The sequence below is a fragment of the Myotis davidii genome, unplaced genomic scaffold (genome assembly GCF_000327345.1).
Source record: "Myotis davidii unplaced genomic scaffold, ASM32734v1 scaffold290, whole genome shotgun sequence".
In the NCBI taxonomy this organism is placed as follows: domain Eukaryota; kingdom Metazoa; phylum Chordata; class Mammalia; order Chiroptera; family Vespertilionidae; genus Myotis; species Myotis davidii.
The window spans coordinates 5,496,287-5,513,505 of record NW_006285049.1 but is presented as its reverse complement, the minus strand read 5'-3'; the positions used below and the strand labels follow the sequence as shown (position 1 = coordinate 5,513,505).

At 38.6% G+C, this 17,219-nt stretch overlaps 1 long non-coding RNA gene across 1 annotated transcript; it reads left to right on the top strand.

Moving 5' to 3' along the window:
- The first annotated feature begins 5,077 nt into the window (after nt 1-5,077).
- On the top strand, nt 5,078-10,312 carry LOC102755517. The gene is made up of 3 exons (XR_001512507.1): nt 5,078-5,196; nt 7,830-7,965; nt 9,395-10,312. It is a non-coding gene; the product is annotated as an uncharacterized LOC102755517 (long non-coding RNA).
- Nucleotides 10,313-17,219: the final 6,907 nt, after the last annotated feature.

Here is a 17,219-nt window from a genome sequence, read left to right as displayed (position 1 = left end):
GCAAATTGCTACAACTGCTTTGGAAACTGCTGAACATATGCCTAGTGTGTAACTCCTGAGTATACCCTCACAAGAAATGCATCCATAGCTTTAAGAAGAGACATGTACAAGAATGTTCACAGCAGCACTATTTTGTAATAGCCAATACAAGAAACTACCCTAAAGCCGATTTACAGTGAAATAGAGCAACAAATTATGATATATGCGCACAATGAAATTCTAGACAAAAGGAGAATGTACAACCTACAACTATATATATGCGACATCACAAATGAATCTCACAAAAATATTCTTTAGAGAAAGACCCAGACCCCACCAAAAAAAAGGGGGGCTACATACTTTGATTCAATTCTATATGCAATGTACAAAAGCAGACAAAACTACTCAATGTCATTTAGGAGAGAGTGGCAGAATAAAGATTGGAATAAAGATAAGTGGGCTTCTAAGATACTGATAAACTTCTGTTTCTTAATCTGGGTTCTAGTGATACAAGTGGGTTTGATTTGTGAAAGTTTATACATCTGCACTCATGTATTTTCATATCATATTATATATTATTTTTCCATGTATATGTGTGTCTAATACCATAATAAACAGTTTTTAAATTTAAATACCTTACTATAAAAACACTTTTTTTTACTATATGGAAAAAGTTTAAAAGAAGTTCAAGTTATTAAACATTAAGTAATCTGCTGGGATAAATATTTATTTCCAGACCCAATTTAATTAAATAACCAGAGTCCATAACTAGAATCTCACAAGCCAAAACAATCAGGAAAATTCTGGCAAAAATATTTTCCATGGCTTTTTATCAGTCACTAAACTGTATATTCTATTTTTATTTTTAAAATGAAAAGGGAAAGGGGCATACATATTGTTCCAAAGAACATATTTATATTTAATTAAAATACATTGCTAACTATGTGGTATGTAACCCATAAGTTAGAAAAGGGATGAAGCAAAGGAAGGGAGGAAAAGAGAGAGAGAGAGAGAGAGAGAGAGAGAGAGAGAGAGAGAGAGGAGGGAAGGAGAAAGGGATGGGAAAAAGGAAATCTAGTACCTTTCTCTTGATCTCTTGAGGGATTCATGACTAATTGATTGGTTTTCTTTTAAACTATACAGTGCTAAGTTTACCCAAGAGAATGCAGAATTCTGATGGGTTTAATAATAATTTTACATTTTATTTGTAACTTTTTGACCTTTTATACTCTATTGTATATTAAGGTCTATAACCTGTTGGTCATACAAATATAGTAGAATTATTTTATGGCATTTTGTGACACAGTGAATTCACCCTGAATAGATCAACTGACTTTCTAAACAGAGTAATGTTAATAGTCCATAAAAGTGAAATATAATTGGAAGAGTCAACTACTTTAAAAGAAAACAAGTTTTTCTAAACAATTACACAATTGTTTCTATTAAATCATCTTATACTGGAATTCTGTAAAATTTAATGGACTGAAGTGTCTTGTTCCTGAAAATTGGTCTTTTGGACAGCCATTTTTAATAGTTTATGACCTAAGACCCATACAAATAAAATGCTTCCCCGTACACAATGTATTTACTAGTAATAAGTAATATAGTATGCATTGCATTTTCCCATTGCAAAAATTCTAGCAATCTATAAGGCATAGAAAAGAACAAAAGAATTATTACCACTAAGATTTTTTAAAACCCTATATTAAGACAATTTATTATATTTAGGAAAAGCAAAAATACCTTTCTTTTAAGAAGGGGTTAAATTGAAAATGGACTCTGGCATTTAACCAGTAGAGCTTTTAACCAAAAATGGCAAAAGATCAGAGAACATGGGAACCAAGCTTAAGTTACCCCAGTGACATGACTGAATGCCAAATAAGGTGGAATATCACCAGTATGGAGTGAAAATAAGGCAAGGAGCTTTTAGCAAGTCAATGAAGGGAAGGATGGCATCATCCCAGGGCCAGGCGAAAGAAGTGCTCTCTCCCTGTCCAGCTTAAATGATAAAACCCTGGAAGCAATAGAAGGAGCAAAATAATATGCCTGTTCTAGCTGGGAGGTACCTGGAAATTTATCTGGCTAACATGATGGTTGAATGGTTTAAATATAAGACTGTAGTCATGTTTGCAAAAAGCCAGGTAAATGTCTGCACTCAGGAGAATGTGACAATAAGCAAAAATTTATCTCTGCTTTATTATTCCAATATGATTTACCACATATTTTAAAAATTGCAAACATTTAGCCCTGGCCAGTATAGCTAATTAACTAGAGTGTCGGCCCACACATGGAAGGGTCGCAGGTTCTATTCCTAGTCAAGGGCACATACCTGAGTTGCAGGTTCCAGCCCAGATCCCTCTCTCTCTCTCTCTCTCTCTCTCTCTCTCTTTCTCTCTCTCCTTCCTTCCCTCCCTTCCACTCTCTAAAAGTCAATGGGAAATAAATATCCTTGTTATCCTTAATGAGGATTAACAACAACAAAACTATAACCATTTTTTATAAGTAGCTTTTCTTCACTCACATGGTTTTATTTTAGATAAATACAAATTTAAAAGTTAGCTATTCCAACTTTTCCTTCCTTTTGAGATGATACTATGCACAAAGATTGTGGTATCCAAAATAGAGACGTTGCTGAAATATAGACTAGATATTATCATCTCTTAACATTATCTTTTCTCTATTCTTCCAGAAAAAAATAAAAATTCTAAAATGCACACTGAGCTTGTGCTATATGGACTTGGTAATTTGAAAATATCTAGATTTCCAATTCCTTCAATAAATATAAAATAAGAAATGATAGGCTAAGTTATCTGTTTATGATAATGGTTTTCCAGGATCCAGACCAAAATTTACAACATTGAAATATTTATTAATTATTCTTGTTTATGCTTTGATTTGTTTCATGTAAGCTATAGTGAATGTAGGAGGAACAAGCTTGGGAGTGTGGGCTATGTATAAAATCACCATGGAAACCACATCTATGACTAATCAGTGAGAACTGGCAGGCATGATTCTGCAATTATTATTACAAAGCCCCACATGTGAACTTGTTTAAATCCCCTCTCACTGTGCCTCTCTTTTGATTTAATATAATGCTCAGGGTTTTAATTTTTCCAGAGTAGTTCCTAAGTGCTATGTAACCACAAATCCCTACTGGCCATTCTCTGAAAACTTCTCTGAATGTTGAAATATGAGACAAAATAAGTTAGTGAAGAGAGATTTTCTAAAAGGACACATATAGTCAACTAAGGAGGGGGAGAAGCCAAATAAAACGAGGAGTGATCAGTATCTATTGGATTTTACAGAAAGGAAATTACTGATGACCTTGGTGGAACCGCTGGTAGAGTGGAAGTGGACCAGGCTGTGAGAAGGTGTGATGAGCTCAGGCACCTCTTGCAAGTAACTTCATGATGTAGAGACTAATCCCTGAGATACTTGGTTGAAAGGGCTTGTGTTTTCTAAACTTTTTAAAGGCAAAAGTGTCTTGAGCTTATTCAAAAGCTGATGGAACAAAGCCGGTCAACAGCGAACCGTTGAAGACGGAGAGGGAAAAGGGAGCAGATTGGGCTCCTGGGAAGTGGTGAATGGATTGGTCTGGGAATTAAAGAGATATCCAGTTGGTAAAAGGGTGGGTTACAATTTAAGTAAATATGTCTGTGTAGTAGCAGGACATTGAGGGAATTCCACTTTCACATTTCTATTTTCTGTGATGCATGTAACCAAATTACCTTCTAAAAATGAAGGTCAGGGAAGGGGGTAAGAGGTTTCAGGTAAATTGAGAAAGTTTGAAAAGCCTTTTGGTCCAGATTATGATACAAAGGGAGATGATGTGGGAAACATTTAGGATAACCAAGAAGTATTAAGAAGGCACCAAAGGTGGAAAGAATTTATAGTGGCACCAGACTCATGTTTAGGCTATTGTCTTCAGTACAAAAGATACTAAGAAAAAAAAGTGGCCTTCTAAGGATTCCTAAAATTATACCATTTAATGGAAACTGCATAGGTTTGCCAGCCTTTAAGACCAATTTAAATACATGAATACTGAAGCTTCCAAATGGCACACAAGATTTCTCATATTTCCAGATAATATCAGTATAAGCCTAATGAGGCCATAGATCATGTCTTTCGGACTTTGTATCTCAAGGACACAACAGGGCCAAGCACCTGGCAGGCAGTAAATGTTGATGAATATTTCTTGAAATCAGTGCTAACTGGAAGGACGTGAAAATGAAACACTGGTGTCTTATGTTCAGGATAAAAGAAATCAGTATACAGTATCACTATAACGTAAAAGGAAGGTAGATTACTTACTGATAAATTGCATGTGGAAAGACATAAAAATATGCTTTCAAGATATTACTTTTTCAGGAGAATATGTACTTTAAAAGAGACCCAGGTCTCTTTTAAAAGATCATTGTATTTTACTCAAGTATCAGATGAGCAGTAGAAAGAAGCAGGAGGCAAATGACAAAAGGCTGGCCTCAGGAAATGAAGTCAGTACAAATACAGATTTTCTTAATTGATGGTCAATTGACTTAATCATGAAACCAAAAATAATGTCAATTATTTATTATTAAAATAACATTCTGGGGTGCTTATTGGGTGTCATATTCTGGGCTAAGTACTTAGATGAATTCTCCAATCTTCATAACAACCCCAAGAGACAGGTATTACCATTGTTAACATTCTCTTTCTGCAGATAAGGAAATGATATTTAGACAGGCAAAATATCTTGTTCATGATTACAGGTCTGGTAAGGTGCAGAGCTACTGTGGACCCAGTTCTGAATGCCTGAGTTCTGATGGACCTAATGAGTATCAATGAAATAAGCCATATTCTAACCTAAGAGAGTTGTCGGTCTAACCCAGGGGTGGGCAACCCTTGGCACGCGTGCCAAACATGGCACACCAGTAACTTTTGCTGGCACGCGAAACCTTCCCTTATAATCTTCCATTTACAATTGTGAATCTTTGTTCTCAGTGATGAATTTTGTTAAGTCTCGTAATAGGAGTAGCCTGATCGATGAAAGTAGTAGCTCGTGCATATCTCTGAAGATCACGAAATATAAACCTGATGTAACATCTCTGTCATCAGTGATGCAGCAGCAAAAGTCCTCTAACCCCTGCCTAAGATGCGATAAGGAGATCTGACAGAAGAATGCTGGGTGGGGTCTACTTTCAGGACGGAAGACTGAGCAGCTGAAGGCTGCCCTGAAAGGTAAGCTGGGAAGAGTATCACCCATGACAGGGAATGGCACAATGTACAGGTCCTCGGGTCTGTGGGGGTGGGTCTGTGAGGAAGCCACAAAAGAGCTTCCCTGAGAGGAAGAGCAGTACTCGGGCACATGTCTTACAGGAGGCACCAGCAGCCAGGCACCACCAGCAGCAGCAATCCTCAGTCTGAGAAGAGCAGCCCTTTCCTTCTTCCTGACCAAAATCATATCCTGATCCATTTCCCCTGAACCTGAGCAAATTCATAAATTGGTTTACTCTCAACCCATGGTAGTTTCTTAGTGGGTCACCTTATCCTCAGTCTAGCAGTTCTTCATCCAACATGTACATTGCTGTCAATAGTTTTCTTAAAAAATATTACTTTGCTCAGCTTGTTTCATGATATATACTCCCTCCCAATTAAGTCTGAAGTCTTCAGTATTCAGGGATGGGATTTAATTATCCTTTCTCTGTACTCACTTTCCAACACATAAATGTTTTGACTCATATTTGGGCCCACTTCGAAGGGGAAATCTTTAATGGGTCTCTGAGAATATATTTTGGTCCCACAATCTTCTGTGGCTGTGTATTTTATTTCCCAAACTACTGTGGATGTCGCAATTCTCTGCCTTATACCAGCCTTTTAATCTGAAATGTTCCATGCCCCCAATCAAAATCCAACCCACCCTTCAAAGCTCAGCTCAAATATCACCTCTTCTTAAAATTGTTACCTGATTCCCCCAGTTGGAATCAGTTAGTCCTTTGCCTGTATTCCCTTGACCTTTCCTGTATTCTTTTGGTTTTGATCTTATTTCATTCTGTTTCATATTATAGTTAGTCATGTAGCAAAAGGGTACAAGACAAAAGCCCCAAATCTACATTCACTATAAATTTCCGACATAGAAAAAGAAAGAGAAAAGAACTTGGGAAATTTTAGTTGCGTGCAAACTCAAAGTGTCTTCTTGGAAGAACAGACTGAGACCCTTGAACAAGTCCAGGGGCAAGCAAATCTCCTGACCTGTGAGAAGTACGGTCTTGAGATGAACCCACATGATCAATGTGGAGATATTTAGGACTTAGTCCTGGGGCACTAGCAGATGTGTCCGAGCTATAGATTTCTGAGGGATCAGAAGTAAGCAATACCAGCTACCTCTAAAATTGGGTTGAGGCCTCAGGTGAAGAATTTTAAGAAATTAAGCCTATTAAAGGGATTTTATCTCTTGGCCTAGGGCAGTGGTCGGCAAACTGCGGCCCCTTGAGTGTGGCTCTTTCACAAAATACCACGTGCGGACACGCACATACAGTGCGATTGAAACTTCGTGGCCACACTCAAGGGGCCAGAGAGCCGCATGTGGCTCGCGAGCCACAGTTTGCCGACCACTGGCCTAGGGCACTGCAAAAGGTGCTCTTTGGGAGCCAGGAAAGAGTTATTTCATTGGAGGAAAGAAGACTATGTCTTACCTCAGTTGACTATCAGAGTGATGGGAAAAAGAAAGTATTAGCAAGCATGAGACTACGTGCATATTATTAAAGGGAAGTCGACAAACCCCAAGTCATGATTCAGCCAACCAATACGAACGAGGTGAGAGGCCGAGCAGCGAAGTGTGGGGTCAGTGTGTGCATAGACACAGAGGAAATGGAATCAATGGGGCAACCCTGACTTTGAACTCTGAGCAGCAGCAGCCTCTGACAAATTACAGAATTAATTAAGAATTACAGAAACAACTTCTTGTGGCTGCAGGGGGGACACACTATAAGTCACAGGAAACATGAATAAACAACACCAGGAAAAGGGGGTTTGGATTTGACTTCTCCTACTTCTTACTCCTATATCCCAGCACATGAGAAACTGCATGTTAAGGGTTATAGTTGTAGACACTTAAGAAATGCCTATTGAATAACCAATGAATACATTGTCATCTTCTATAGACTATCTCATTACCAGTTCTTGCAAAACAGCATATCTGACAACTTTCACTATATCCTTAACTGTCCATATGGTGGCCATAGATACCTTTTGCCTTTCCTCTAGTAAATGCGACCTCTTCTTTGGGGGAACCGATCTTCCCCTGCTCTAATGTTTTGACACTAGTGAGGCTGCCTGTCACAGACACATGAACCTGACTTGCCATTCAAAGGGCCCCATTGTTTTAGCAATAGGGATTGGCACAGGCCTCAGACTTGGTTAATCAGCGCTATTCCATGCAAGTGTTATATACAGAAGCAGGGGGAGCGAAGCCCTGTCTTTTCTCAAAGTCATGAAGCTATCATGTTTACATTGGAACTGCTGCTCCCAGCCATGGTCACCAGCATGTGGGGAAAACCAGTTTGAAGGAATGAAGGCAAAGAGAAGCTTAGCTTGTGTGTGTGTGTGTGTGAGTGTGTGTGTGTGTGTGTGTGTGTCAGCGAGAGAGAGAGAGAGAGAGAGAGAGAAGTTTTATTAGGAAGTAGTAATTATATTTTCCAGTTTACATTTTCTTTATTAACATGTTCATGCTGTTTGAACAAAAACTATTTTCTTAAATCAGAAGAAAACACAAACATGTGTAATAGAACACACATTGAGAAGACACATGTGAATGTTTACCTTCTCTGAGCCTCTCCAGGCTCGCCTCGATAGACTGTTTATTTCCACTCTAGCACCATGTGTGAACCTAATGAAGACTCCAGCCTCATAGCCCATATGCTGGGAGCTGCATTGTTTCCTGCAACACTGTGGAGTCCCACTATCAATATTTAAAGCATGTCAGCTTGTCATCTACAAAGGAGATTCCCGGTAAGAGAGCATTAAAGCTCTCCTAGAATAGTAGAGTGGGGTAAGAGAGTCATTATAAAATCATAAAGCTTTGTAAACTTCAGGCTGACTTCTTCTTTTAGAAGTTGTGTTTGATTTTTTTTCGTATATCTTGTTTCTGCCTAGTCTTGCTTAATAATTTCTAAAGGAGATCACCACTCTGATTCTTAAAACCAAAGAATTTTAGGCAGTGTGAACATGGGGGGCGGGTGGCAGGGGAAAACTAGTGATGAGAACTAGGCAAAGAATAAAATGTTAAAGAAAAGTAAATCACAATTGTCATGAACCACCAACAGATTTGAAAGTTGAATTATTCAAGGCGGCAAATGTTCTGGATTCCAGCTCTGTGCTGCAAGAATTGGAAACAGATAACAAGGGCATTGTTATATTTTTTCACTGCCAGCCTTCTGTTGCCACGACAAAGCACCCAGTCTCTGCCCCTATTGCCAGTCGGCAAGAACCTTGCATGGAAAATAATGAGCAGAAGCCTGTTTTATTGTTTTGTTTTGTTTTGTTTTTTTTTGTTAAGTGATAAAGATGCACCTTTAGACTTTTACAGAGAAGTTACTCCATCCTTTTTTACCTAGTCAATATGTCTAATAATGCATCAGGTAAGACTTGCTTTGATAATTTTTTTTCAGAGGTAGGCACAATTGCATACATAAAGACAAGATATAACCAGGCAGATAATTGTTTTAAAATGCATGCGAGTCCCTTCATTTTTCTCTGACTTGTAAGCTTTAAGTTGACGTTGTCCACATTTATTCTAAGTTTATCACATGAGAGACCTCTCCGACATTAACTTTATACTGTCTGATGGCTCCTAAATTTCTCCCTTTTTTAAAAAATTGAGACTTAAACCATGGACACAGACAATAGGGCAGTGAAGGCTTGGGGTGGGGGGCAGGGGCAGGCTGAAAAGGGTCACAGGGGGAAAAGGGGTACATATATAATACTTTCAACAATAAAGATTTATTGTTAAAATAAATAAATAAATAACTGAGACATAAACCAAAATCGAATTAATTCTTCTTTTAAAGAAACTCCATTTATTTTTCTTTTTGAAAGTGTCTACCCCTCACTTCAATCAGACTATCCATGGGATTGATTTATTTATTAATATATTTTTATTGATTTCAGAGAGGAAAGGAGAGGGAGAGAGAGATTGAAACATCAATGATGAGAGAGAATCATTGATTGGCTCCTGCACACTTCACACTGGGGATTGAGCCCACTACCCAGGCATGCGCCCTGACCGGGAATCAAATCGTGACCTCCTGGTTCATAGGTCAATGCTCAATCACAGTGCCATGCCGGCTGGCCCTACGATTTACTTCTTACATGAAGGTGGAACTAGTCTCTGTGTGACTTGAGGAGCCCTGACCAGAATACTTCCTTTTTCTCTCCTCAGACTACTTGTATTAAGTCCTGCATCTGTAGGAAGCCACAGTCGTGCTGCAGGGAAGTGCCTGAGAGAAGGGAGCTGGAGGGGCCAGTCGCTGTCAGAAAGGGAAGACCCAAAGAGAGCATATCAAAGAGAGCAAAGGTGAGCCTTCCGTCAGACTGAAGTGGTGTGCCATGGGAGAAAGCACCCCTACTGAGCCTGGCATAACAAGCTCTTGTCCAAGCGTCTCCTGCCATCTCCTTATAACAGAGAACAAGACTAAGGTGGGACGCCACGAAGACCCCAAAGGACACATAAATGTCCACTGTTCCAACAATAGATTGGTCTTATGCAAACTCAGTACTCCGCTTGCAGCAAACTTCTTTCTAGACAATGCATGTCTAATGAAATAAGTTTGGAAGGACTGAAAGTTCCCACTATATCTCTCAGCTAAAATTACATACAGATGCTGCTCAGTGCCTGTATTAACTTGTAACTGTGAACAAATTATAAGGTTTTAAGATCACAGAAAAGTTTTTGAAGTTGAAAATAACCACCATTACAGACAAAATAACCTGTCACTTCTTTTAGAGTTCAGGGAAATAAAATGTTGGTAAGAAAAATAAAACATTCTGGCTCCGTGCCAGGACATAACATTACGCTCTCTAATACACTTCTAAAGTGCTTATCTTAAGTGTCAGCAAGTGGCTGTTTGTTTAAATCTATCTCCCTTAGAAATTCTATTTAAGATCTTTTTGATTGACAAAACAGAGTGTCTGTTATATATAAGTTTATATGTTAACTTTGCTCTAAAGGAATAGCATCCAAATCTTTATTTCATCTGAATCAAACTTATGTGCATTGTGAAACTCGTCCACAAATCATGGAAAGAAAAATATTTCATATATTTAATGAAAGAAGTGATAGCTATGTGCATTTTCATTCTGCAATTAAAATTTTCCTGAATCCCATTATTTGAAGCAAACAATAAACAGAATTTAGAATCATTGCATGATAACTAAATTTGTCTACAGATACTATGTCTTATAATAATAAGGTTTCTAAGAAATATGTAAGTTCAGAGAAATGAGGCCTAATCATAATTTTATCCTGTGGTTTTGAGAGTAATGGCTTAATCTTAAAGAATTAATAACTGACATAAAATTTAAAGGGAAGTTCCTTTCACCAACACTGATTAGTCAGAAAATATGCAGTATTACGTCTCAAAGGGGGAGTCAGGGGGAAAACACAGTTCTCTTGAGATTTCTCATCTGCAGCTGCATTCTACAGAGGTCTAAAAATCAGAAATGAATTGCCCCAAGGTTCAACCCAAGCTTTTTCTTTGAAGGGCACACGGAGGGTAAATTTTTGAGCCTAATTATTATGCCACTTCAAATACACTCCTTCAGCAAGATTGGTGGAACAGAGCCATCTGCACCCAGGTTCAGCATCTCAAACGCCTGCCCTCCCGACCCTCCTCCGTTCCTCTTCCTGCCTGCCAAGCCACTCTGGCTTTTATTTTCTTTATTCTAACTTTCTCTCTCTCATAGAGGAAGAACTAACGTGAAAGAAACTGAGCCATGGTACCAAATGCTCAGCATATACTGATAAGCAGATAGATAGATTCTAAATGATGCATTGTTTATTTCAAATAATGAGAATTGGGGAAATAACATAGGCCCAATACGATAGTTAAAATAATACAATAGTTAAAATAATATGATAGTTAAAATAACTTTTCATAGTAACATAGGCCCAATACGAAAGTTAAAATAATTTTTAACTTTTCATAGTAACATAGGCCCAATATGGTGCATTGTTTATTTCAAATAATGAAAATTGGGGAAATAATTTTTAACTTTTCATAGTAACATAGGCCCAATACTGTATATCAAATATGCCAGAAAATTCAAAGTCTAAGAGGACTTCTGAAAAGTAGAACTCATATAGCATGCTATTTAGCATATACATTATAACTTGATTTTGCCTTTGTCTTAATAGGTCTACTGCTTTTGGCTATTTTGGAATTGTGTTAATTGGTCTAAAGGTAGGAGTTCTAGGTTCTACCCTGTTCTTGAACTCTGTGTAACCTTGAGCAATTCATGTAAATGACCTGTTCCAGATCACTTGTTCCCTCATCTGTAAAGCAAGGAAGTTGAATCAAATTTATTTCTAACCTGTGGGTCAAAAACCTATTCACTGAATTTTCTGTTTTTCACACCTCCCACATCTCAGTCCCTTGGTTCCTCTGAGCAGCATTGAGAATGCTGAAACTTACCCTCTATCACTATTCTGATTTCTTTCAGGTAAAGTTCGTGTTGTGCCAGTGAAACCACCCATTTCCCATTCCTGATTGATTCCAGGCCACTCCTTATTCAAATCCATTCTACTCTGCCATAGCGGTGGTTTTTATGGAATACTTATTTAGATTAACAACCTCACCCAAGTCTTTTTAAAAATCTTAAGTTGCTCCCACTTATCTTCAAGAAAAGTTTCACCCTACTTAACATAGCTTACAACATTTCACAACCTTTTACATCCTTGTAAACCTGACTTTTTAGCCTCATCTCCAACCAGCTATATCTTACTTGAACACACTAAGTCATTATCTTTGCTTCTGCTATTGTGTTTAGATTATTCTAACTCCAAAACCTCCCTACTCCTGCACCTATTTCTGTCAAGCTTTTACTTATTCAAGATCCAGATTAAATATCCCCTTCTATATTTAGCTTTCTCTTACTCCTTTCTCCATGATAGAATTGAGTGAATCCTTTGTGCAACATTAACTGCATATCTGTGTATGATATCATGCTGGATACAAAGGCACAATATGTCTAAGAAGTTTTTGCGCTCAGTGAACTTTCTGACTAGTAAAAAAAAAAAATACAGTCCTGCAAGTCAAAAAAAAAATGCCACTTAGTTATGTTATCTCTATGACAGAAGTCTGTACCCAGTACAGTTGATCACAAAGAAGAGAGAGGATGGTCAGTTCTACCAGAGAAATGGGGGAAATGGATCAAAAAAAAAAGCATCAGAGAGGAAATAATCCTTGAGATGAATCTTGAAAGATCAATAGATATACAGCAGGGGATAAATAATAAGAGGGAGAGAGAGTCTATTCAGTCATTTAGTTATTCATTTAACCAACATTTATTGAGTACCATGATATGTCAGGCACTGCACTAGATGCTGAGAACATAAACGTAAGTAAAATGCATACTTTATTTTTCAAGTACAAACAAGTTAACAAGCAATTTTAATACAATGGATATAGTAGACAGCTGATAAAATAGCCCCTGTAATAAGGAATCTGACTCCAACTGCATTTTTGATGCTTGATCCCTAAGAGCTTTCATGCCCCAATCTCCTCCCCAACGCCCCTTTCCCTTTTGCCCATATGAGGGCAAAACATTAAAAAAGCCTTAGAGTCCCATCCATTTTTGCTGGCAGGAAAGTTCAAGCCACCCAAACCCCATTTCCACAGGAGCCCTCACTGAGACTCTAACCCCTCACCACAATAAAAACTAAAACCATCAGATTATCTCCTTTATCAAGACATTTTAGACTGTCTTTTGTTCTTGTCCTTCTTTCTTTAAAAAGTTTCATTATGTGAGTGATAATTATTTTCATACCATCTTGGCAACATCAGTCTCGACATGTGAACCAATTGTGGGAGGGAGTAGCTTGCCCTCCACAGGGTAACAGACCTCAGTGATCCCAGCCTCCTGGTGTCCATGGCCTTATATAATTCCCTCTGCTTCAATGTGGGTTGAGCCAAGTGACTTGCTTCTAAAAAAAAAAGAATACAGCAAAAGTGATGTGTCTCATCACTTTTAAAATATAAGAGTAAAGTAATCCTCTGTGATTAGATTGCAAAAAGACTCTGACATCGCTCTGGCATGTTCTCAATTGTTCTCTTCCTTGCTTTGATGGAAGTTGGCTACCATGTTGTGAGACACCTTCTGAGGTCCACAGAGCAACAAACTGAGGGAGGCCTGTGAGTTAGCCACTGAGGAACTGAGGTCCTCGGGCCATGAGCCTACGTGGGGCTGAATCCCACCAAAGGCAATATCAGTGAGTTTCCCAGCGGACCCACTACCAGTTGAACCGTCATATGAGACCATTGCCCTGACCAACACCTTGATGGTAGCCTTGTAAGAGACCTTGAGAAGGAGGACCCAGTTAAGCCATGCCCAAATTCTTGTCTCACAGAAACTGTGATGTATGATATAGATTTGTTGTCTGAAGAAGCTAGGTTTGGAGGTAATTTGTTAAGCATCAATAGATAACTAACACAACGAAGTGTTGCAGTGGTGAAAATACACAAAACTATGATTATCCTTTGGGATGGCGGTAGGGGATGGGTGGCTAATGTAACCTAGATGAGAGACATGAGAAGCCTGGCAAATTCATGAAATGTAGGTGCTTAAAATAATCCCATGTGGCTATACAAGAGAGTCTCAGGAGGGTTGGTCTCCAGCTGGGGCTGGAGAGATACACCAAAGAAGGATTGGAGTTGTACAAAGGAGGCATTGAAGAATGTGAAACAGCACAGCAGCGTGACCCTATTTATGCAGCTTAAGCCTGTGCTGTGTCCTCCCTCAGATTCAGACATGTCTGGACAGGTAATGAGAGCTAGTGGCCCAGGCCCTCCGTAGTATGTTTGCACAAGTAGTCAAAAAAAAAACCATCCTGGAAAATAAGTCCATCTGTAAGAAGCAAGAGTTCTAGGCTTCTTGGGTCACTGACAGAAAAGCAGTGGTTCTGGCCTTAGCATGCAGTGACCGCCCTGTGATTATCCTTCTTCCCAGTCCCGACACATCGATGCCTGAGCCCCAGGAAGGAAGAACTACAGTAACAAGCAAGTAATCTACAAGGGCTATTTCACAAAATTCCCTTGAGAATCTCAGATCCCAAGACAGTATCATCAAGTGGACAGCAGTGGAGTCAGAAGCTTTGGCAGGAAGCAAGGTCCTGGCTGCTCTGCAAGGAAATTTGTACCTTAAACATTGGACATCGGCATTGGCATCGGTGTCCTGGCAAGGACTCCAGGTATTTCAGAAGACGACATTATTCCTTTTTTTTCCTATAAGAGCCAGAACAAAAGAGAAGAAAAACAGTGGATGACAACAATAACAACAAAACACTTCAGAGCACACACGTGCAACATCCCCTGCCCCCGGCCCCCATATTTGGAGAAAAATTTGAGAAATCCAGACAGAGAGCAGTGAAACAAAAAAAAAAAAGGAATACGAGACTCAGCCAGCATGGCTCAGTGGTTGAGTGCCGACCTACGAACCAGCAGGTCATGGTTAGATTCCCAGTCAGAGCACATGCCTGGGTTGTGGGCTTGATCCTTAGTAGGGGGCATGCAGGAGGCAGCTGATTAATAATTATTTCTCATCATTGATGTTTCCATCTCTCTCTCGCTCTCCCTTCCTCTCTAAAATCAATAAATATATATTTTTATAAGGAATACTACATTTTATTAATAAACTAGAGGCATTAATATGGTACATTTATTACAATTAATGAACCAATATTGATACATAATTATTAACTAAAGTTCATAGTTTGTTCATATTTCCCTAGTAATTACCTAGTGTCTTTATTCTACTCTGGGATCTCATCCAGGACACCACATTACAATTAGTTGCCATGTCTCCTTGGGTTCCTCTTAGCTGTGACATTATCTCAGTTTCCTTATTTTCAATGATCTTGACAGTTTTGAGGAGCATATTGTAGGAGTCCTCTCTACTGGAACTTTTCTGATTTTTTTCTTCTCATATTAGACTGGGTTATGAGTTTGGGGAGGAGAAATACTATTTTAATATTGATACAGGGCTCACTTTTATCTCCATTTTGCTTTGGCCTGGGAAATTTACAATGTGTTACACTTGTATTTTGGAACCATCTCCACTGTAGAGGAAATAGAGTGAGGGCAAACACAAAACAGTGTGACCAACTTGAAGACTATTGCAATGATTCAATGAGCTATAATAAGGATCTGGGCTAAGACAACTATGGTGTGAAAAGAGTGGAAGGGAAAGATAAAAGATATGTTGAGGACTTATAACGAGTAGAACTCTATAACCAATTTTATATGGATGGTAAGAATCTGCAAACGTGACTGAGAAGAAATGGTTGAAAATATGGAAGAAGAACCAGAAAGAGCAGTGTGCCAATGCCAAAGGAAGAAAGAATGCTGTAGTAAGTCAAATAAAAGAGGATAAAAATGACCTTTGAACTTGGAAATTAATACGGTTACTAGTCAGGAGCAGCAGCATAATTGGAAAGGCTGGAGAGTGAATTGAATGTAAGCAAAATAAAAATAGTGAATGTCAATATTTCTGAGCATTCTTATTATAAAGAAAAAGAAAATGGTCAGTATAGAAGCTAGAGAGATATATAGAATTGGGGACATTCAATAATATATGAGACATGAGCATATATTTGTCGACTATATGGGGTGATAGGAACCAGTAAAGAAAGATTGAAAATATGGCAAAATGAAAAAGAATTGTCTTAGAGGAGGTGAAAAGATGCTAATAATAGTTACACACACTGAGTATTTACCTAAGCTTCCAGGCACTGGAGTAGGGCTTTGATGCATTCTTTGCATTAACCTTAACACTCTTAGAAAGTAAATGTTGTGATTATCCTTATATTTTAATGAAGAAACTAAGACATATAGCAGTGTGAGTCAAGATTTGAACCCAGGCAGGTTAGCTCCACTTGCTTAATCGCTACTATACAGTATATCGCTGCTCCAAAGCCTGGGTGGTAGCCTGCAACAGCAGAGGAGACATCTGTAAGATAGAGGGAAAGCAATAAGTGTGGGTGGCACATGGTGGTTGCATAATAAATATTTGTAGAATGAATGAAAGAATAACTGAGTGCAGATACAGATATGTAGCTCTATGGGCAGGAAGTTGATGGAGGTCACGCTTTATGGAGCTGATTACATCACCCTCTATGAATGTGTAGCACTTCATACATGAACAGTGCAGCACTTGTTTCATTATATTGCAATTCTGTCTCTTCACTTATCTGAATTCCACTCCTTCAGCAAGGGGAGAGAGTCTGGGACGGACCCACCTTTTGAATTCATTGAGCCCGAACTGGAAAAGCCTTCAGAACATGTCAGAGGCAAAGAACAAGGAAAGCTCAATGAAAAGTTGAAATCCAATAAGCTGAAAATCAAAGGTCCCCAAACAGATGGGAGGAGCAGAAGCAGGTTTGGAATTCAAGAGTGTGGAGCCAGGGATTTGAAATCCTGGGAGTCGAGAGCCAGAGCAGAGGCCTGGAAAAATGATCTCAACAGATGTCGCTTTCTGCATCTCCTTTTTAGCTATCAGTCACAGTGATGAATGGCCAAACTGGCTAGCTTAAAGGATTGTGAGGGGTCAGTACTTCCAGGTAGTGAACATCTTGGGGTCAGGAACTATATCTTTTTTTTTTTTTACCTATAATTATGTCCCTAGCATCTGACACAGTTCCTGGCACAGAAAACATGTTAAAAACATTGAAGATCTTTGGTTGGTCCCTTCCCACCCACTCACACACTCCTGCCTTCCCTCTGAGATTCGATACTTTCAACAATAAAGATTAAAAAAAATTGAAGGGAACAAAACACTAATCATCTGTGGCTTTGAACTAAATTCTTTTGTGGGAATGATTGGTAACTATTTAAATTATAACATATCTGAATTTGAACTTGATAATTATGTTATATGTCCCTTGAATTTGCAGTATGTCCCTGATTTATCATTGGATGTTACTGACACATATAATATATAGTCCTATTTAAGATGATAGAGGATTACCCTTCAAAGGAAATAATAATAGAATC